This window comes from Ovis aries, chromosome 13 (genome assembly GCF_016772045.2).
Source record: "Ovis aries strain OAR_USU_Benz2616 breed Rambouillet chromosome 13, ARS-UI_Ramb_v3.0, whole genome shotgun sequence".
In the NCBI taxonomy this organism is placed as follows: Eukaryota; Metazoa; Chordata; class Mammalia; order Artiodactyla; family Bovidae; genus Ovis; species Ovis aries.
The window spans coordinates 2,948,613-2,971,557 of record NC_056066.1 but is presented as its reverse complement, the minus strand read 5'-3'; the positions used below and the strand labels follow the sequence as shown (position 1 = coordinate 2,971,557).

At 38.4% G+C, this 22,945-nt stretch overlaps 1 pseudogene; it reads left to right on the top strand.

Annotated features, from left to right (window-relative positions):
* The first annotated feature begins 14,013 nt into the window (after positions 1-14,013).
* LOC101103831 (poly(A) polymerase alpha-like) lies at positions 14,014-19,544 on the top strand (annotated as a pseudogene).
* The last annotated feature ends 3,401 nt before the right edge of the window (positions 19,545-22,945 follow it).

Below are 22,945 nucleotides of genomic sequence, written 5' to 3'. Positions count from 1 at the left end.
ATTAAAAGACGCTTACTCCTTGGAAGGAAAGTTATGGCCAACCTAGATAGTATATTCAAAAGCAGAGACATTACTTTGCCAACAAAGGTCCGTCTAGTCAAGGCTATGGTTTTTCCAGTGGTCATATAAGGAAGTGAGAGTTGGACTGTGAAGAAAGCTGAGCAGCGAAGAATTGATGCTTTTGAACTGTGGTGTTGCTGTTGGAGAAGACTCCTGAGAGTCCCTTGGACTGCAAGGAGATCCAACCAGTCCATCCTAAAGGAGATCAGTCCTGGGTGTTCTTTGGAAGGAATGATGCTAAAGCTGAAGCTCCAGTACTTTGGCCACCTCATGTGAAGAGTTGACTCATTGGAAAAGACTCTGATTCTGGGAGGGATTGGGAGCAGGAGGAGAAGGGGATGACAGAGGATGAGATGGCTGGATGGCATCACTGACTCGATGGACATGAGTTTGGGTGAACTCCGGGAGTTGGTCATGGACAGGGAGGCCTGGCGTGCTGTGATTCATGGGGTCGCAAGGAGTCGGACACGAGTAAGTGACTGAACTAAACTAATTAAGATAAAGACTGGAGCAGTAACTGCATCCACAAGATGCTGGAAGAGGGGACATGACTAGATGGGAGGAACCTGACTTCACAAATGAAAGAAAGCTAAATAACAAGCCCGAAGTGGGGAAAGATGAGAAGCGATCCACTTAACAGCCTGCTGGCCTCCAATAGATCAGAAACTGGCAGCGCTGGGTATTCCTGAAGTGAGAGTGAAGATGGTGCCACGATAATTTTGGTGGCAGGCTCATAAGGAGGTATGATTACAAGAGCCCACTGACCCTCCATGTAGCTGGGCAACTGCCCTCCTTCATCCTGGTAAGATGCAAGAAATACAGTAATGGGAAAGGTTAACTGAGAGGTCTCTGGACTAAAGAGGTATAGGCACAGTTTGGAGTGAAGTAGATATCACAATGAAAAATCAAGCCCACTTTCAGAACCCACAGCAAGAGTCCCAGGGGCCCGGCTCCTGGCTTACCCTCCCATCTCTCCCCATGTTGTTCCTTGTCAGGGGCCTCAAATGAGCACATGTGGAGACTGGGTCCTCCTGTTCAAGCTCTGTTAAACTCCTGGGCCATCCCTTGGTTTCAGGGGGTGAAATTATTCACCCTAAAAAGGATGGAATGAGATAAGGAACCCACACTGTCCCTAGAGCAGGCTTGAGATCATTTGCACAGGAATTCTAAAGCATAGTCTAGAGGTGATGGACAGGTCCGCTTGACCTTGGGGAAGAACACTCCAAAAAAGGGCCAGAACAGCACCCTTTATAGCACTTCACAAGGCTAAAGTAATACTGTTCTCTGCTGCTTTTAACAGTAAAAAATCTTGCATTCCAGGAAACACCTCAGTCCCGAGTAAACTGTGATTTATGGTTACTCTTCTAAGCTTAAGGGTGAAAATCTCCATACTTAACCCTCAGCCATTTTTTCCTATTTAGTTACCAGAATGCTGGCAGCAAGTCCACCTTCTAGCCAGGAAATCAGCAGTCTTCCTCTGGGGATACTGACATGTCCGAAAAAGAAAGAGGTAAAGACTGTTTCGTTAACCGTTCCCCCAGAGAGCTTCCTTAGATGCCTCTACAGTAAAGCCCAGAGTCGACACAGCCCACCAGCATTTGTGGGGTCCCTAGGTTTAAATACAAGCAGACAGTCAAGGACACCAGACAGTGGGGAAATACATAGCGTGGAAGATTAAAGCCAAAAGAAATGGCGGGAGGTGGGGGGCAGGGAACTACTTAGAAAGAAACATATTGCGAGGAGAAGAAATATATTATGAAAAAGAAATGTTCAGACAGTAAAAAGAGTTCTTAGAGATTGAAACGTGAGAACAGATGTAAAAACTCCATGGAAGTCTTGGAAAATAAAGTTGAGAATATCTCCACAAGAGGAAAAGCATAAAGACAGAGATGGAAAGTAAGAGTAGAAAAGAAAGCTACAGCACCAATCCAAAAGTTGTAAAAGTTAAAAAAAAAAGTTGGAATTTCAGACAGAGATATCAGGGAAACAGAGAGGAGGAAACCACAACTCAAGAAATTCCCCAGAATTAAGATATATAAAATTCTAATTTAAAGGAACTCAGCAAGTGCCAGACACAATGGATGGAAATGTTCCTATGTCAAAACACTGAAGAGATGTCAGACTTACAGGACACAGAAGATACTACAAGAAAAAAAAATAGTCACAGATGGAAGAGTAAAAATTGAAATAGACTTGAACTGCTCATGGCCAACACTAGATAGCTATAGATGACACTGGATGCTGTAAGTAACAGAGAAATTCCTTCAAAATTCCAAACAAAATTTATTTTCAAATAGAATTCTATACTTCAGCAACTTGTCACTTAATCTGAGGATAGCATATTTTTAGACACGCAAGATCTCCAACACGTTTCTTGAGGACATTTTTGGAGGATGTGCGCAACCAAAGAAATAAAGAAATCAAGGGGAGAGGAAATGAAGGGCTAAGAAAATAGAGACTCCAACTTATGGAAGAGATAAAGAGAATCATCAGAAAGATATTGATTTTCTAGGCACAAGACAATGAAAGCAAGCTGCAGGGCTTTGGGAGAAACTTATATGAGAGATAAAATTATTGGATAATGATATATCTCAATAATTAAAGAGGAAAGATAAATAATTGTCAGAGAATTTGGTGTTGCATTGCTAAAAAAATACAGAGAGAGTATGGAAACATTATAAACAAAACACCAGCATGGAAAATAATTATGTATATTACACAGAAGACCTGCAGAAAGTATTCCTATAATAATATTTGCATATTGCTCTAACCCAGATTGGAATAAGAGGATGGGAAGAGGGGGGAAAGTGCATTATGGGGTGGGGAGGAAGGGAGCAGGAAGATGCAGGAGAGATCACACATGATTCATCACTTTCCATAATAGGAAAACAACAGAAAACACCCAAGATTGAAAATTGAGAGGAGGCAACATAAGAATGGAATTTTAAGCTTGTGGCTATCTAAACAAAAATAATAGATGTAAAAAGTTACAGAGAGTTGCCTGTTGAAAGAAGATAGTGACTGCAGGGATTTAGGAAATTGCTGTTTCAAGCTTGGAAAACTGTTTCACATTTTACTCTTTAAACTATGTATATGTATAACTTCATAAAATCACCCTCGCTCCAAAATAGAGCATATTAGGGAATTTCTAAGTTATCACTTGGAGGCTTCCCTGTTGGCTCAGTGGTAAAAACCCATCTGCCAATGCAGGAGACATGGATTCAGTCCCTGGGTTGGGAAGATCCCCTGGAGAAGGAAATGGCAACCCACTCAGTATTCTTGTCTGGGAATTCCCATGGACAGAGGAGCCTAGTGGGCTGTCCACAGGGTCACAAGAGTTGGACATGATTTAGTGACTAAACAACAGCAAGTTATAATTTAGCTTCTTTTTTTATTTCATATTTTCTTTTTATTTAAAGCTTTTTATATAACCGTTTTAGTGTTTTATTTAAACAGATTCAATGGTATTGACTAAAATAACTGACAGAAAACCATAGTGGTACTATTCTAGCTTTAGGTTATGTGTAGTTTATTAAATTGAAAGGAATCCAACAATGTGGCTTTAGCCTTTTATTAGGGGAAAATGATATGGTTTTAAATGAAATGTGAAGTTTACTTTAATTAGCTTTGTGTTCATGAGCCGAATAAAGGTAAAATTTTGCTGATTTTGAATTATAGAAAAATTAGATCTTCTAATTAATGAAATATTCTGATTTTGTAAGCATGGTAGATTGATTGCACAAATATCTGTAATTCTTCACCTTTCAAATAGAAGGGGAAAAAGTGGAAGCAGTGACAGATTTTCTTTCTCAGGCTCCAGAATCACTGCAGACAATGATTGCAACCATGAAATTAAAAGACACTTGCTCCTTGAAGGAAAGTTATGACAAACCTAGACAACACACTGAAAAACAGAGACATCGCTTTGCTTACAAGGTCCATATAGCCAAAGCTATGGTTTTTCCAGTAGTCATGTACGGATATGAGAGTTGGGCTTTATGGATCATAAAATTGGACTAACTCCATATGACAGCAGGACCATGCTAAAAAATTGATGGTTTCATATTGTGGTGGTGGAGAAGACTCTCGAGAGTCCCTTGAACAGCAAAGAGATCAATCCAGTCAATCCTAAAGGAAATCAACCCTGAATATTCATTGGAAGGACATAAGCTGAAGCTCCAATACTTGGGCCATCTGATGCACAGAGCTGACTCATTGGAAAAAATCCTGATGGTAGGAAAGACTGAAGGCAATAGGAGAAGGGGGTGACAGACGATGAGGTGGTTAAATAGTACCACTGACTCAATGGACATGAATTTAAGCAAAGACTGGGAGACAGTAGAGGAAAGAGGAGCCTGGCATGCTATAGTCCATGGAGTTGCAAAGAGACATGACTCAGCAACTGAATAACAACAACCATATAAGAATTATCAGCTTTCAAAAAATTAGAACTTAACTTAAAATAGCATTTTTAAGAAGAAACTGTCATATTCTAGGTAGGGAAAATAATCTCAACAGGAAAGCATTGTTTTGCTCTTCTAAGTTTACATATGCACCATTGGAAATAGCAGACAGGAAAAGATGAGTTGCCCTGTATATGGAAGGAGGAAATTTGTTTTAGGCTTAGAGAGAAGTTAACAAGACTAGCTCCTGGGGACTCTTTACCTCTCTCAGTGTCTATGCAGAGAGCTCTGTATTTTCCTTCTCTTTAATATATCCTATCACTTGCTACCATGAAAAAAAAAAAAAAAAGACTAGCTTCTATAAGGGCAAGAATAGAAAGAAGTCAGAATGATGAGTGTCCAAGTTGGGATTCCAAAAAAGGACAGGGTTGTTTAAGATGTAATTTTTAGTCATTTTCTGTGGGTTGTAAAATGTAACACTTTCACCCTCACAACTTATGGTCTCTGAACTTTCAGTAAAATCTGTAATACTTACTCATGCATTTATGTAACTGGACAGTATATAATTAATTTGAAGCTGTTGCAAATTTTGAATCGAGGTTATTAGTGGTGGGAAGAGCATCACTAAAGGACCCAGAAATCAGATACAGTGGTACCCATCAAAGTGAAATTCCCCAAAACATACTGACATTAGGAGAGAATTATGAACAAATAGTTTGTGACTTTGAACAAATTTTACCCAGACCATTAAATGAAGGGAGCCCAACCAACATCTGTTATATAAAGCAGCATACAAGGAGGTGGGGTACAACAGAAAATATTTAGAAGTTAAACACACCTAACATCCCACTCATAGGTATTTACCCAAATGAAATGAAAACCTGTCTTCACAAAAAAACCTGTAGTTGGATGTTCAAAAGATATTAAACTCATAGTCATCCCAGACTGAAAAACACTCAAATATCCATCACCTGGAGTGCTGATAAACCAACTGCAGTATATCCATAAAATGGAATACTATCCATCAGTAAAAGGAATGAACTGTTGAAACATGCAACCACATAGATGCATCTTTAACGTATTAAGTTAAAGAGGCCAGATCAGAACATAGGATTCCATTTATATAACACTTTTGCAAAAATAAAACTATGGACAGAAAATAGATCCATGTCTGCTAGGATCTGGGGATGTATGTAGAGGTTGACTAGAAAGGGGGATAGAAGAATTATTTGAAGGACCCTACATCTTGACCCTGATGGCTACATGACTATATACACCTGTGAAAACTTGATGAACTGTACACAAAAGAGGGAGAACTATACCTTAAATTTTAATGCAAAAAATGTATTAGAATTGGGACCTTAGCTTGAAGGTCCCAATACTTTTGGAAAGCAGATGCTATTTTTATACAATTATCATTGACATAAGCAAACATGCACTGAAAATTTCTTGACGGTTATGGATATGAATTGACAAAGCAAGAAGAGATTTCCAGACCAGGAAAGACTAAGGAATTGTAAAACTATTGGCTGAATTTAAACTGATTCTAAATGAAGGGTGGAAATTAGCATATGTGAAAAAGGAGAAAAGTAAGTAGAAAGCCAATATTTTATTCTGGTGATAGGAAGGTAGCCAGTGGGGCTGGAACAAGACACACACGATTGTGATGGTTATTAATGTTAACAGAAGCCAGTGCTGCAGGACACGTGGCCTTCTCCCTGGCCCAGCCCCTTTGTCTGAAGCCATTCTCCAGAACGGTCTCTGTGACACTGAGGACCCCAAACTAACTGCTTCTTTCCACATTAAATAATTCAAAATTGACTTGATTTGGAGACCTCAGTTTGCAAAGATTACATGGGAAACTTGCTTCAAAATCAGAATTCAAAGAGACAAAATTTGAGACTTTGGGAATGAAGACTTGTTTTACATTGAGATTTCCCTCCAAATGATAAAAAGAATAAAAGTGAGAGGAAGAGAATTAAGAAGTCAAAATGGTTTGAGTTTTCTTAGCCTGAGACAATCATCAGTTGCAAGGGGAAAAAATACATGTTTCAGCTAACATTTATTTCTAGAGAATATGTTTATTTATATTGAAGAATTCCAGGTGACAGAATGAAATCCTATATGGAAAGATAGGATGTTTTCATTTTTTAACTCTTTATTTGTTATAATAGTTATCTGTCTCTAATCAGCATAATTTTGCATTCCCCTAGTTTACAGATTAATTTATTAAGACTGTTCTTATCCTGGGCTTATAATATGAGCTAGGAATTACCCAGTATATCTCAAACTTTAAATGGTTTGAATAGCTCTTCTAATCAGCTTCATAGTAAAGATCTGTGCAAAGCAAAGCTGGCTATTGCTCTTTGAAAGTATTTTCTCAGTTTGGGTGTGCCCCCATGAGCTTTGGTGAGATGCTTTCCTGTAATGCTAAGAGGCAGTATCATTTTCTGGGGATGTCTGGATTTGGTAACTTGAAGGAAAAAATGGCCCCAATGTTGCATCATATGACTTTTATTCTCATTAAATTCTGAGGGCCAAAAATCACACAAAGAAAGCTGCATGGAAATCAGACAATTTATAAAAAGCAAAGATAAATACAGCCTTATTAGCCATTTTTTACTACTAATTTTTAAAATTTAGCAGTTTCTTTTGAACCAAGGAGTGGCCAAAATAAATGCACATTATCCTGGGATTTGTATTTTAGGTCTGTTTGGTAAGGTTCTGAGCCATATTTTGTTAGGCTGAAATTTAGCAGTAGCATCATTCAATAACATCTATTGCAAACTGGAGACACAGTGTTATAATAGGCAAAGACTGTGTGTGGAATGGGCAGGCCCTAGGAATGGTATTGAGGTTAACTAACTTGAAAGATTTGATGATTATCAGACAGACAAATCTCAGAAGATTTCATAGGCAAGTTTTTAGGCCTCAAGGATATTCTATGATGATTATCTTGAAAATTATTGTTGACAACATTTGGAATGAGGGTTTTAGGGAACAATCTAGCAGAATTTTCCTTCGTACATCATGCTTTTTTCACTTACAAGAGCACTTCAACTTGTAAAATATTCTAACAATATAAAAATATGCAGAGAAAAAATCAAAGTCTCCTCTCCAAACCCACTATTCTGAAGTAACCATTGGTAACAGGGTAAGGTGCTTTCTTCCAGAACCTTTCACACACATGCACACATACACAACAAATCACCAGTGTAGACATTATTGAGATTTTTTTTTGGTAGAGATATGGGGATAGATAGGCTACATGCATGTTTTCTTTTTCAAAAACAATATCTCACTATAGTTCTGCAACTTGCTTTTACATTTACTAATGTTCATGGGATTCCCTGGTGGCTCACAGGTTAAAGAGTCTGCCTCCAATGCGGGAGACCTGGGTTCGATCCCTGGGTTGGGAAGATCCCCTGGAAAAGGAAATGGCAATCCACTCCAGTACTATTGCCTGGAAAATCCCATGGATGGAGGAGCTTGGTAGGCTACAGTGCATGGGGTGGCAAAGAGTTGGACACTACTGAGCGACTTCACTCATAAGACTTCCCTGGTGGCTCAGATGGTAAAGTGTCTGTCTACAATGTGGGAGATTCGGGTTCGATCCCTGGATGGGGAAGATCCCCTGGAGAAGGAAATGGCAATCCACTCTAGTACTATTGCCTGGAAAATCCCAAGGACAGAGGAGCCTGGTAGGCTACAGTCCAGGGGGTTGCAAAGAGTCGGACACGACTGAGTGACTTCACTTAATGTTCATGGACCTTTATCATGTCAGTCTTTATAAAATAGTTGTCAAAAAATCTGTATAAAATTCCATAACATGATTGTACAATTTAAATACTGCCTTTTCAATGAATGCTTCAGTTCAGTTCAGTCGCTCAGTCGTGTCCGACACCATGAATTGCAGCACGGCAGGCCTCCCTGTCCATCACCAACACCTGGAGTTCACTCAGACTCATGTCCATCGAGTCAGTGATGCCATCCAGACATCTCATCCTCGGTCGTCCCCTTCTCCTCCTGCCCACAATCCCTCCCAGCATCAGAGTCTTTTCCAATGAGTCAACTCTTTGCATAAGGTGGAAAAAGTACTGGAGCTTCAGCTCTACCATCATTCCTTCCAAAGAAATCCCAGGGTTGATCTCCTTCAGAATGGACTGAATGGATCTCCTTGCAGTCCAAGGGACTCTTAAGAGTCTTCTCCAACACCACAGTTCAAAAGCATCAATTCTTTGGCGCTCTGCCTTCTTCACAGTCCAACTCTCACATCCATACATGACCACAGGAAAAACCATAGCCTTGACTAGACGGACCTTATTCGGCAAAGTAATGTCTCTGCTTTTGAACAGGCTATCTAGGTTGATCATAACTTTTCTTCCAAGGAGTAAGCGTCTTTTAATTTCATGGCTGCAATCACCATCTGCAGTGATTTTGGAGCCCCCAAAATAAAGTCTGCATCTGTTTCCGCTGTTTCCCCATCTATTTCCCATGAAGTGATGGGACCAGATACCATGATCTTCGTTTTCTGAATGTTGAGCTTTAAGCCAACTTTTTCACTCTCCTCTTTTACTTTCATCAAGAGGCTTTTGAGTTCCTCTCCACTTTCTGCCATAAGGGTGGTGTCATCTGCATATCTGAGGTTATTGATATTTCTCCCAGCAATCTTGATTCCAGCTTGTGTTTCTTCCAGTCCAGCGTTTCTCATGATATACTCTGCATAGAAGTTAAATAAGCAGGCTGACAATATACAGCCTTGGCGTACTCCTTTTCCTATTTGGAACCAGTCTGTTGTTCCATGTCCAGTTCTAACTGCTGTTTCCTGACCTGACCTGCATACAGATTTCTCAAGAGTGAGGTCAGGTGGTCTTGTATTCCCATGTCTTTCAGAATTTTCCACAGTTTATTGTGATCCACACAGTCAAAGGCTTTGGCATAGTCAATAAAGAAGAAATAGATGTTTTTCTGGAACTCTGTTTGCTTTTTCCATAATCCAGTGGATGTTGGCAATTTGATCTCTGGTTCCTCTGCCTTTTCTAAAACCAGCTTGAATATCAGGAAGTTCATGGTTCACATATTGCTGAAGCCTGGCTTGGAGAATTTTGAGCATTACTTTACTAGCTTGAGTTATTTCTAATTGTTTGATATCAAACCATAATGCAATAAGCTCTTTACACATATCTCTTTGTACAAATTTAAGTATTCCTGAAGGGCAGATTGCTAGATTAAGTGCTGTTTGGTCAAAGGATTGTAAGTATTAATTGAAAATAATTTAAAAGGGCAGGGAAATCTGAATAACCTTACTTTCCCAATACAGGTCAATAGGTCAATGAGAGCTTCTTCTTGCTGTATATATTAGAGATACCTTATTATTTTAGCCACTTTGAACTTCAGCTCTAACTATACAAAATTTAACTATATAATGTTCTTCCTTGATTGCTAATGAAGAGGAACATTCTATTATAGCATATAAATTTTTAAAATTTTGTTTTCTATGAATTATTTTTGGTAATCAGTTCATCATTCTTTCCTTATTGATTCATAGGAACTCTTTGCATATTAGAGATTGTGGTCAGTTGACTCAACTTTCATCATAACCCACTTTCTGCATGCAAAAGGGGAAGATAAACACAGGTTTCCCAGATTTTTCTGAATCTTGAGTACTGACCATCATTTAGGAGCCACCGATCAGATGTACTTACAGGGTACATTGTCCATAAGAGAAGAGGAGGCAGGTCCCAGAACACATTTCACAGATGTCACTTGTGGAGGTGGAATGGTTTTGGAATCAGTGGCTGTGGTTCAACTGTCTAATGTGTATGCATTCTTTTGATTCATCTGCTTCCTTTATTAATGAAGACAATTATTTTCATTTAGCATGGATTTCTGTCTTCAGTAGCAATATATTCAGTTTGTTAGCTTCCTGCACAGAGGCAGCTTTCCAGATTATACCTAGGGGAGATTAGTACTGAACTGGACATTTTTTTTTTTTTTAGTTTGTTTTTTATTGAGGTAACTTTACGTTATAACATTGTGTCTTTAATGTGTACATTATATGATATTTCTATATAGGCAGTTTCCATCCATTACCATACAGTTGATCCCCTTCTACTCATTTCCCCTTCCCCAGTGACCTTTCTCCTATGGTAATCACCACTCTGTCCTCTGTATCTACGTGTTTGGTTGTTGTTATTGTTTGTTTGTTTGCTTTTTTAGATTCCACATGTATGTGAAATCATATGGCATTTGCTTTTCTCCATCTGACTTATTTTACTTATTATAATACCCTCAAAGTCCAGCCATGTTGTCTCAAATTATAAGACTTCATCATTTTTACGGCTGAGTGGTATTCCATTGTGTATATGTACTACATCCTCTTCATCCGTTCATCTATCGACAGGCATTAGTTTGTTTCCATATCTTTAAAATAATTACTTATTGATTTATTTGATCCATTTTTGGCTGTGCTGTGTCTTCATTATTTTGTGTGGGCTTCCTCCAGCTGCGGCCAGCAGGGTCTCCTCCTCGTTGTGGTGCATGGGGTTCTCACTGCAGAGACTTCTCTTCTGGAGCACAGGCTCTAGGCCGACAGACCTCAGTAGCTGCAGCATGTGGGCGCTAGAGTGTGGCCTCAGCAGTTGTGGTGCGTAAGTTGAGTCACTGCGCGGCACGTGGACTCTTCTTGGACCAGGGATGGAACCTGCGTCCCCTGCACTGGTAGGTGGCTTCTTATCCACTGTACCACCAGGGAAGTCCTGTTCCATATCTTGACAGTTGTAAATAATGCTGCAGTGAACATAGGGGTGCATATATCTTTTCAAATTAGTATTTTCATTTTTTTTTGATAAATACCCAGACGTGGGATTGCCAGATAATATGGTAGTTCTTTTCCAAATTACTCAAGAAATTCATTTTGTTGATGCTTTCCTTTGCAGTGCAGAAGCATTTCAGTTTGATGCAGTATCATTTCTTTATTTCTGCTTTTGTTTCCCTTGCCTGATGAGACACATCCAGAAGGATATTGCTAAGACTGATGTCAAAGAACTCACTCCCTATATTTTCTTCTAAGGTTTTATGTTTCCATTCTTTAATCCATTTTAAGTTGATTTTTCTGTGTAATGTGAGATGGGGATCTTGTTCCATTTTTTTTCATGTGGTTGTCCAGCTTTCCCAATACCATTTATTTGAAAAGACTATTCTTTCTCTACTGTATGTTCTTTGCTCCTTTATTGTAAATTTATTGTCCATATATGTGTGGGTTTATCTCTGGGCTCTCAACTCTGTTCCACTGATTTGTGACTCTGTTTTTCTCCCAACTTAATATTCTTTCGATTAGTGACTGGGTACTCAGTTGTGTCCAAGTGTTTGTGACCCTATGGGCTATAGCCCACCAGGCTCCTCTGTCCATGGAGTTTTTTCCTCAGGATTGCTTTGGCTAGATTTTCTGTGGCTATATATAAATTTTAGAATTTTTTGTTCTATTTCTGTGAAAAAAATGTTCTTGAGATTTTAACAGGGATTTTATCGATATGTAGATTGGTTTAGGTAATATGGACATTTTAACAATATCATGCCTTCCAATCTATGATCATAGAATATTTTTCCATTATTTGTGTCATCTTCAATTTCTTTCAACAATATGTTACAGTTTCAGTGTATAGGTCTTTCATCCCCTTGGATAAATTTATTCCTAGGTATTTTTTCTTTAAATGACAATTATAAATGGGATTGTTTTTTTTAATATCTCTTTCTGCTAGTTCATTGTCAGCATATAGAAAATGCAACAAACGCTTGTATATATATTTTGTAATGCATCTTTACCATAGTTGTTTATTATTTCTAGTAGTTTTTTGTGGAGTCTTTGAAGTTTTGCTTTTTTCTTTGCAATTTGGATGCCTTTTATGTCTTTTTCTTGCCTAATTGTTCTGGCTAAAACTTCCAGTACTATATTGGATAAGAGTGATGAGAGTGGGCATCCTTGTCTTGTTCCTGATTTTGGAGGGATAGGTTTCAGCTTTTTTATCATGAGAATAATGTCTTATGTTGAAGTACATAATTTTTATATCCATTTTGTCAAGAGTTTTTTAAAATTGTGTTTAATTTTGTTAAATGCTATTTCTGAGATGATCATATTATTTTTATTCTTCATTTTGTTAATGTAGTGTATCATGTAGATTTGTGGATGTTGAACCATCTTTGTATTCCTGCAATAAATCTCACTTGACCATGGTGTATGATCCTTTTAATGTGTTGTTGTATTCTGTTTGCTAATGTTTTTTGGTGGAGGTGGTGATGGTGGTGGTTTAGTCACTAAGTCATGTCTGACTCTTGCGACCCCATGAGCTGTAGCCTGCCAGGTTCCTCTGTCCATGGGATTCTCTAGGCAAGAATACTGGAATGGGTTGCTATTTCCTTCTCCAGGGGGTGGGTGAGGAGGGCTGCATTTATATTCATCAGAGATATTGGCTTCTAATTTTCCTTTACTGTGTTATCTTTGTCTGGTTTTGATGTGAAGGTAATGTTGGCCTCATAAAATGAATTTGGAAGCATTCCTTCCTCTTTAAATTTTGGAAGAATTTGAGAAGGATAATCATTAAGTCTCCTTTGTATGTTTTGTCTTCTTTTTGGGGAAATTTTTGATTACTCTAAGTAAGAGAGACTTCTCTTTTCTCTGTTAGTCTAACTAAAGGTTTGTCAATTTTTCTTTTCAAAGAGCCAGCTCATATTTTGATGGATCTTTTCTATTTCATTTATTTTCACTATGATTTTTATTATTTTCTTCCTTCAACTCTTTTCAGGCTTTGTTCTTTTTCTAGTTATTTTAGGTGAAAGGCTAACTGTTTATTTGAGAATTTTCTTTTCCTGAGGTAGGCCTGTATAACTACAAGTTTCTCTCATTGAGTTTCTCCACGACACCTATTTTGAATTTTCTATCAGATTGCAATATTCCATCCCTTTAACTTTGGTTTCTGGAGAATTGCCATTTTCTTTTGTGTTACAGAATTACTGTGATCTTTCATGTTGTTTGTTGACTTTTTCTTTTACTGGTGCATTTCAAGTAGCAAATATCTTTCTTCTTTAGGCAAAACTTTTTAATTTTTTAAAAACTTGCTTCTAAAGATTTAACAGTCTTCTCTGATGGCTCAGATAAACAGGTTAGAAACTAGAGACCTTTCTTTTGTTTTACAGTAGGTGGCACTATAGCACAACTTTTTGGTTTCTTTTAACCAAGAGCCCTCTGGTTACATTTGAAAGTTCACATTTTCCACCTTCTACCACCTCTGTCTACCAACTTTACCTTCGTTATCACTGCTAGTGCCTCCAGAGTTATTGAAACCTTGCTGCTGACTGTCCAGCCTCAGTGGTGCCTGGGGCACCAGAATAGTGGACTTTTCTGCCAGCTCAGGGTCTCCCTAGTCACAGCCTCCACTACTGCAGGGGGCAATGCAGGATGAAGGGGCAACCAGGGATATGTGGGCACCTCTGCCATGCCTGGTGTTTTCAGGTGCATGGATTCTGCTGCTGCGGGCAGAGGTCGACGGGCCTAATGGGTGCCCATGTGACTGGAGGGAGAGTGCAGCCGGTCCACGGCCAGTGCTGCCTGGTTACCTGTGGCAGCAAGAAGACTAGGGTCACATGCACCACTTCCTCTCTGCTTCCAAGTTCTCTGGGGCTACAAGCTGCAGTTGGGGAATCCAGAATTAAAGGCACGGCCTTCACTGTCCCCCTGATTCAGCCTCCTGTCTATTCCAGCCCACCAGCCTTCAGAAACACAGATTTGAGGAACTCTCCAGCATCCTGGTATGTAGGGCAGAGGCATGTTTTTAGCTGTGGCTATTTTACTGGTTGTAGATTGAAGGAGAGGGACAAAGGGCGCATCTCACTCCACCATGATGCTGATGCCCCCTGGAAATAACGTCTACTCTTCTAGTCCCTAACTGAGTTTCTTTATATCCTGTTCCACATATTAGATTATTTTTTCAGCCTAAACTAGCCTGTGCGAATTTATTGTCTGCAACTGAAACCTGAATATTCAGAAATAGTATCTGCTTTTAATTTTTCTGTATGTTCTATATTTTCTTCCAGTCTGGCAACATCTTGTAAGTTTATATTTATGGAAGATTAAAAACATTTTCATAAAACCAAATCTGGCTATCTTTATCTTTGTGAATTTTGAGTTTGGAGTCTTGCCCAGGGAGAACTTCCTAACCTCAAGCATATTCTGCTTTATTTCCTTATACTTCTAGAAATTCATTCCACCTAGATTTTATACTCTATGGTATATATAGGAAACTAATTTTACTTTATTTTCCAAAATGAACGGAATATTGGTTCAACAATAATTTATTTAATAGTCTAATTTTTCTCCCAGTGAATTGAAATGTCACTTCTAAAGTGTAATACTTTCTTATTTACTGTGAATCTGTTTTTCTTTTTTTGATGATTTTTTATTTTTTAAATTATGAAAGCAATAACACATATCAATAACCTCAGATACACAGATGACACCACCCTTATGGCAGAAAGCAAAGAACTAAAGAGCCTCTTGATGAAAGTGAAAGAGGAGAGTGAAAAAGTTGGCTTAAAGCTCAGCATTCAGAAAGCTAAGATCATGGCATTCAGTCCCATCACTTCATGGCAAATAGATGGGGAAATAGTGGAAACAGATGCAGACTTTATTTTTGGGGCTCCAAAATCACTGCAGACAGTGACTGCAGCCATGAAATTAAAAGACGCTTGCTCCTTGGAAGAAAAGTTATAACCAAGCTAGACAGCATATTAAAAAGCAGGGATATTACTTTACCAACAAAGGTCTGTCTAGTCAAAGCTATGATTTTTCCTGTAGTCACGTATGGATGTGAGAGTTGGACTATAAAAAAAGCTGAGTTTGGAAGAATTGATGCTTTTAAACTGTGGTGTTGGAAAAGATTCTTGAGAGGCCCTTGGACAGCAAGAAGATCCAATCAGTCCATCTTAAAGGAAATTAGTCCTGAATATTCATTGGAAAGACTGATGGTGAAACTGAAACTCCAATACTTTGGTCACGTGATACAAAGAAATGACTCATTTATAAAGACTCTGGTGCTGGGAAAGATTGAGGCAGGAGGAGAAGGGGACAACAGAGGATAAGATGGTTGGATGGCATCACTGACGCGATGGACATGAGTTTGAGAAGGCTCCAAGAGTTGGGATGGACAGGGAAGCCTGGCATGCTGCAGTCCTTGGGGTTGCAGAGTTGGACACGACTGAGCGACTGAACTGAACTGAATAACACATTTCTAAATGTGTTCTCTAGAAGACTTGGAAGTCATGAATCTATTTCTCAATTCTGTTCCATTAGTTATTTTTTTCCTATACCTGCTCAAACATTACAGCATTTTATAATTTAAAAAATCTAATTTTAATTTAATAATAATCATAAATAATAACCATAAACTTAAGTAACTAGTCAGGTAACTAGACTAACAAGAAGCAGAACTGCAGTGTCTGAAAACTCTTTGAGATCAATTCCATATTTTATTCATATTAGTATTTAAGAAGACTACAATGATGCCTGGCATATGACTAGTTTTTGAGTGAACAAATCAAACAATTCATCTCTTTTATATAAAATTCACAAAAATTTTAAAACTAACAATCTGATTATTGTTAAAGACTCTATTTTGAAGCATATTTTATACCAAGTGATTGTTCAAATCATACCAAGTGCTTACAATCTTTTGTTCAATCATACTACATGTTAAAAAAGCAGAGTTTAGAAAATCTTTATATATAAATTTTTATGAATGTCTTTGATCATAAAACCACAAAGACTCAATAATAGAACAGACTAAGCATCTATCAAGGAAAATTAAAATGATAATCTGTTAGAATCCTCAAATTTTGAAATATCGGGCCTTTACCAAAACTTTTGAAGACAATTCAGTAGTGGTAATGACTATAATATTGGGGTTAGGTTAAAAAAGAAAAAAAAATAAGAATATATTATAGTATATTTTATATAATATAAAACTAGAATAATATATTATTAGAATATATTATTAATATAAATTAATATATTAATTTAAGGAGAAATTACTGAAAAATGTACATATATGAGAAAGCATTAGAAAAGAAAATCAGAAAATAATGGATTGTTTTATTGTGGAGGTGATGGAACTATATGTGATATTTTAATAATTTTTATTGGAATATAGTTGATTTACAAGGTTGTGTTATTTTATTTTTTATTGATCCTATCTTAATAGCACTTATACCAAAAAAAAAATTTTTAAGCATTTTCAAGGACATTGGCTAAAGAAAAACCAAAAATGCTATAGAGTGATAGATAATCTGATAGTCTGAGTTTCATAGAAAGTAAAGCCTGAGACAAAACTAAGGTGCTAGAATCTTTCTCCATGCCTTCAACCTGGGCTCAGCTTGTAACTGCATTAGCCTAAAGAATGTGACAAAAGCAATTTTGTACCAGTTTAGACTGCAAGAGGTCTTGCCTGCTGTCTCTCTCTCTCTCTCTAGACCCCTGCCTCTTTATGTGAGCAGACCAGGGCTAGCCTCGTGTCTGAGGGCCCAACTGTCCCGATTCTGTACCAGCCAACAGCTAAACAAGCACAAGGAGCAGCGTCGCCCCCTTGATCTCCTGCTGACTGCACATATACAAGGGCGCCCTGTCAGGACTAGACTAGCGTTCCAAGTCAGCCTAGCCTCAACTACTGACCTATTGAATCAAGGGCTAAGTACGTAACTGTTGTTTTAATCTGCTAAGCTTTAGTGTAGCTTTTATTCAGCAATAAATATCTACGTTAGGTTCAGTTCAGTTGCTCAGTCGTGTCTGACTCTTTGCGACCCCATGAATCACAGCATGCCAGGCCTCCCTGTCCATCATCAACTGCCAGAGTTCACTCAAACTCACGTCCATTGAGTCGGTCATGCCATCCAGTCATCTCATCCTCTCTCGTCCCCTTTTCTTCCTGACCCCAATCCCTCCCAGCATCAAAGTCTTTTCTGATGAGTCAACTCTTTGTATGAGGTGGAAAAAGTACTGGAGTTTCAGCTTTAGCATCATTCCTTCCAAAAAGAACACCCAGGGCTGATCTCCTTTAGGATGGACTGGTTGGATATCCTTGCAGTCCAAGGGACTCTCAGGAGTCTTCTCCAACACCACAGTTCAAAAGCATCAATTCTTCGGTGCTCAGCTTTCTTCACAGTCCAACTCTCACATCCATACATGACCACAGGAAAAACCATAGCCTTGACTAGACAGATCTTAGTCTGCAAAGTAATGTCTCTGTTTTTCAATATGCTATCTAGGTTGGTCATAAGTTTTCTTCCAAGGAGTAAGCGTCTTTTAATTTCGTGGCTGAAGTCATCATCTGCAGTGATTTTGGAGCCCAGAAAAATAAAGTCTGACACTGTTTCCCCTGTTTCCCATCTATTTCCCATGAAGTGATGGGACCAGATGCCATGAGCTTCATTTTCTGAATGTTGAGCTTTAAGCCAACTTTTTCACTCTCCTCTTTCACTTTCATCAAGAGTCTTTTTAGTTCCTCTTCACTTTCTGCCATAACGGTGATGTCACCTGAATATCTGAGGTTATTGATATTTCTCCAGGCAATCTTGATTCCAGCTTGTGTTTCTTCCAGTCCAGTGTTTCTCATGATGTTCTCTGCATAGAAGTTAAATAAGCAGGGTGACAATATACAGCCTTGACATACTCCTTTTCCTATTTGGAACCAGTCTCTTGTTCCATGTCCAGTTCTAACTGTTGCTTCCTGACCTGCATATAGGTTTCTCAAGAGGCAAGTCAAGTGGTCTGGTATTCCCATCTCTTTCAGAATTTTCCACAGTTTATTGTGATCCACACAGTCAAAGGCTTTGGCATAGTCAATAAAGCAGAAATAGATGTTTTTTTTGGAACTCTTTTGCTTTTTCGATTATCCAGCAGATGTTGGCAATTTGATCTCTGGTTCCTCTGCCTTTTCTAAAACCAGCTTGAACATCTGGAAGTTCACGGTTCATGTATTATGTAGCAGTAACTGGTAACAGTGAGCCTACAAGTGAATGAGTAGATCACCTTTATAGAAAACTTGAAAAGATTCATATTTTTAAAAATCCAGTACAAAATAGGGGTTGCAGCAAACACACCCGCCATGAAAGCACTATGGCATTACTTCTCCCTTCCACTTAGCAGCCCCCAAGGAGACTAACTGCCTGCTTACACAGAAACTAGTGGAGACTCTGAAGCCCTTTGGGGTTTTTGAAGAAAAAGAGGAACTTCAGTGCAGGATTTTAATTTTGGGAGAATTAACCTGGTAAAAGACTGGATACGAGAAATCAGTGAAAGCAAGAGTGTTCCACAATCTGTAATAGAACATGCTGATGGGAAAATGTTTACATCTGGATCTTACAGATTAGGAGTATATACAAAAAACTGCCAATATTGATGCATTGTGTGTTGCAACAAGACATGTTGATTGAAGTGACTTTTTCACCTCATTCTATGATAAGTTGAAATTACAGGGAGAAGTAAAAGATTTAAGAGCTGTTGAAGAGGCATTCGTACCAGTTATCAAACTGTTTGATGGGATAGAGATTGATATTTTGTTTGCAAGATTAGCACTGCAGACTATTCCAGGAAACTTGGACTTAAAACATGACAGTCTGCTTAAAAATTTAGATATGTATAAGAAGTCTTAATGATTGCAGGGTTTTGATTTTGTTGCAAATCAATGAAATGGTTTTACTAGATGTTTTACATCTAGTATCAAACATTGACAACTTCAGGTTAACCCTGAGGGCTATCAAACTGTGGGCCAAATGCCACAACATCTACTCCAATGTATTATGTTTCCTCAGTGGTATCTCCTGGTATATGCTCATAGCAGGAACTTGCCAGCTTTGTCCAAATGCGATAGCATCAACTCTTGTACATAAATTTTTCTTGGGATTTTCTAAATGATATGTGTTTAGATCATATTAAAATAAAGTTGATTATAGACTCTGAAAAAAAAATCCAGGGCACTCTCAATGTGCAGCCTTGCCTATGCACTGTATCTTTGAACTGAAAAGTGTCTTTGCAAATTAGTTTTCTAATTAGTGAAGTTCCAATAAAATGAGTTTTTCAAAAATTTTTCTTTTAAAAGTAATAAATGATACTGGCAAGCAGCCTTAATTGTGTTTTGTTCTGAAGTGTTAATAACCTATTCCTTTATTTTTTTTAAATTAATCATTGCTTAATTTTCTGTGAAGTGGTTGAATTGGTTTTTGTTGTTGTTTTGTTTTCAGAACAATGAAACCTGATGGAAATGCTAACTTAGATCTATCATCCCAAACAATGGATGTATGTTACTGGTCTTATAGGCAGAGTGGTGTTACCCTACATCTCCCAGAAAAATACTCAAATAAAGAATTATGATATAGTTTCATTTACAGGTCTAATGGCAGTGAAATTAGGAATTTGAATCATAATTGCTTCAATATTTTCAGAATGTGGTTGAAGGTTTTCCTTTTTCTTTAGAACTAGGTAATGATGTTGGTGATTCTGACCTTTGGCTGGCTGAGAAAAATAAAGACCGGTTATGTCAAGACATGGCTGAGAGACTAACATAAAAATAGAGGGCTTCCCTGGTAGCTCAGATGGTAAGGAGTCTGCCTGCAATGTGGGTAACCAGGGTTTGATCCCTGAGTCAGGAAGATTGCCTGGAGAAGGAAATGGCAACCCACTCCAGTATTCTTTCCTGGAAAATCCCATGGATGGCAGAGCCTGGCAGGCTAGAATCCACGGGGCCACAAAGAGTCAGACATGACTGAAAGACTAACATAACAAGATGAGGTTGGTGGTTCAAGGGATTAGATATGATAGACAGAGTGCCTGAAGAACTGTGGAAGAAGCTTCATGACAATGTACAGGAGACAGGGATCAAGACCATCCCTAAGAAAAAGAAATGTGAAAAAGCAAAATGGCTGTCTGAGGAGGGCGTACAAATAGCTGTGAAAAGAAGAGAAGTGAAAAGCAAAGGAGAAAAGGAAAGATACAAGCATCTGAATGCAGAGTTTCAAAGAATAGCAAGGAGAGATAAGAAAGCCTTCCTCAGTGATCAATGCAAAGAAATAGAGGAAAGCAATAGAATGGGAAAGACTAGAGATCTCTTAAAGAAAATTAGAGTTACCAAGGGAAAATTTCAGGCAAACATGGGTTCAATAAAGGACATTGAGCCCTGAGGTATGGACCTTAGGAAAGGACATTGAGCTCTTAGGTGTGGACCTAAGAGAAGCAGAGGATATTAAGAAGAGGTGAAAAGAATACACAGAAGAACTATACAGAAAAGATCTTCATGACCCAGGTGATCATGATCATATGATCACTCACCAAGAGCCAGACATCCTGGGAATGTCAAGTCAAGTGGGCCTTAGGAAGCATCACTGCAAACAAAGCTAGTGGAGGTGATGGCATTCCAGGTGAGCTATTTCAAATTCTGAAGATGATGCTGTGAAAATGTTACACTCAATATGCCAGCAAATTTGGAAAACTCAGCAGTGGCCCCAGGACTGAAAGAGCTCAGTTTTCATTCCAATCCCAAAGAAAGGCAAGCCAAAGAATGCTCAAACTACTGCACAATTGCGCTCATCTCACACACTAGTAAAGTAATGCTCAAAATTCTCCAAGCCAGGCTTCAACAGTACGTGAGCCATGAACTTCTAGATGTTCAAGGTGAATTAAAAAATGCAGAGGAACTGTAAAGATGGCAGAGGAATAGGATGGGAAGACCACTTTCTCCCTCACAAATTCCTCAAAAGAACATTTCAACGCTGAGCAAACTCCACGAAACAACTTCTGTAGGCTGGCAGAGGACATCAGGCAACCAGAAAAGCAGACCATTGTCTTCAAAAACAGTGAACCTCTCTGAGTGTCCCTCAATGTGGAGAAACTTTTCATCTTTAACCTAGAAGTTTTATCATCGGTGCTGTATTGATGGAGAAGTCTAGAGGCTACTGTAAAAATAAAACTGAAAACCAGAAGCAGGAGGCTTAAATCCAAAGCCTGAAAACATTAGAGAATGCTTGAATTCAGGGAACATTAAGCAATAGGAGCTCATCAAATGCCTTCATACCTACACCAAAACCAAGCTCCACCCAAGGGCCAACAAGTTCCAAAACAAGACATATCACACAAATTCTCCAGCAATACAGGAACACTCCCCTGAGCTTCAATATACAGGCAGCTCAAAATTATTCCAAAACCTTTGATGTCTCATAACCCATTACTGCTCACTCCATTGCACTCCAGAGAGAAGAAACCCAGCTCCACCCACCAGAACTCCAACACAAGCCTCCCTAACCAGGAAACCTTGACAAGCCACTGATAGAACCCCACCCACAGTGAGGAAGCTCCATAATAAAGAGAACCCCACAAATTACCAGAATATAAAAAGGCCACCCCAAACACAGCAATATAACCAAGATGAAGAGACAGAGGAATACTCAGCAGGTAAAGGAACAGGAGAGCTGCCCACCAAACCAAACAAAAGAGGAAGAAGTAGGGAATCTACCTGAGAAGGAATTCTGAATATTGATAGTGAAAATGATCCAAAATCTTGAAATCAAAATGGAAACACAGATTAATAGCCTAGAGACAAGGATTGAGAAGATGCAAGAAAGGTTTAACAAGGACCTAGAATAAATAAAAAAGAGTCAAAATATAAAGAATAACGCAATAAATGAGATCAGAAACACTCTAGAGGCAACAAATAGTAGAATAACAGAGGCAGAAGATAGGATTAGTGAAATAGAAGATAGAATGGTAGAAATAAATGAATCAGAGAGGAAACAAAGAAAAACGAATTAAAAGAAATGAGAACAATCTCAGAGACCTCCAGGACAATATGAAACGCTCCAACATTCGAATTATAGGAGTCCCAGAAGAAGAAGACAGAAAGAAAGATCATGAGAAAATCCTTGAGGAGATAATAGTTGAAAACTTCCCTAAAATGGGGAAGGAAATAATCACCCAAGTCCAAGAAACGCAGAGAGTTCCAAATAGGATAAACCTAAGGCGAAACACCCCAAGACACATATTAATCGAATTAAAAAATATCAAACAGAACAAATATTAAAAGTAGCAAGGGAAAAACAACAAATAACACACAAGGGGATTCCCATAAGGATAACAGCTGATCTTTCAATAGAAACTCTTCAGGCCAGGAGGGAATGGCAAGACATACTTAAAGTGATGAAAGACAGTAACCTACAGCCCAGATTACTGTACCCAGCAAGGATCTCATTCAAATACGAAGGAGAAATCAAAAGCTTTCCAGACAAGCAAAAGCTGAGAGAATTCAGCACCACCAAACCAGCTCTCCAACAAATTCTAAAGGATATTCTCTAGACAGGAAACACAAAAGGGTGTATAAACCCGAACCCAAAACAATAAAGTAAATGGTAACGGGGTCATACTTATCAATAATTACCTTAAACGTAAATGG